Genomic DNA, 1052 nt, shown 5'->3' with positions numbered 1-1052 from the left:
CACATTATTACAACCACAGTATGTAATGATCAAATCAAGGTAACTATCATTTGCATCTCCTCAAATATTATTAATTACCTGTATTGCAAAGCTTCAAATGCTCCCGTGGTTGTTTTGAAATGCCTGATTAATAATAGACAATAGTCACTTGCCACACTGTAAACATTAGCATCATCTCATCTGCTAACTGNACCATGCAGCTTCATTTCCATCCCCACCTCATCCTCCTGACAATAAGGCTCCTGGCTAGTATCAGGTGATTTCTAATGAACTCTCACCTTACATGTAACCAATACGTTTAGTGTCCATTGATGAGAGGAAATATGTGGCACTTGATCCTCTGCCTTTTTTTTCTATTTCAGCACAGATACAGTATCTTCCTTCTCCATCCTGAGGCTGTACATGGCAGGGTAGTTGAATAGCATNATATTTTACCTTTGAACTACATGTCTTCCTTGCTCAGTCATCTGAGAACAGACACATTGTTGATTCTATATTTGTGCTTCTGTGAATGCCATACCAATGAACATGGATATTTATTTATTTATATACCATACTCATTTCATTTGAATTTCTACCCAGGAGTGGGGCAGGAATCATGGGGTAGACATATTTGTAATGTTTTGAGGACCATCCACACAATGGCCATGTTTATTTACCCTCCAAGTAATAGTGTGAAGAATGCACTGTTTCTTCATCCTTGATGCCTTTGTTCTTTTCCAGGTATTTTTAAAGTGCTCTTTGATTTTTATTACATCATTCATTCATTTATTCTTTTAGAAGTGGATATACCTGGATGTTATGGCAGATGAGAATAGATCAGAAGANAATATGTAGGAGTCAGTTCTCTGTGTCCTCCCTGTGGATTCCTTGAGTCAAATTTATGTCATCAAGCTTGTCAGCATGTGCCGTTACCTTCTGAGCCATCCCAGTGGTACACTCCTGGGTTTTCTGATAGGAAGCATTTTGGTGAAGGTCCGTTGGTACTCACTGTGGCTTTAGCCTACATGCCTCCCCATGGTTTTTCCTGACACTGATATTTTTATGCACTT

The sequence above is a fragment of the Mus caroli genome, chromosome 8, assembly GCF_900094665.2.
Source record: "Mus caroli chromosome 8, CAROLI_EIJ_v1.1, whole genome shotgun sequence".
Taxonomy (NCBI): domain Eukaryota; kingdom Metazoa; phylum Chordata; class Mammalia; order Rodentia; family Muridae; genus Mus; species Mus caroli.
Note: the sequence above shows the minus strand (reverse complement) of the source record.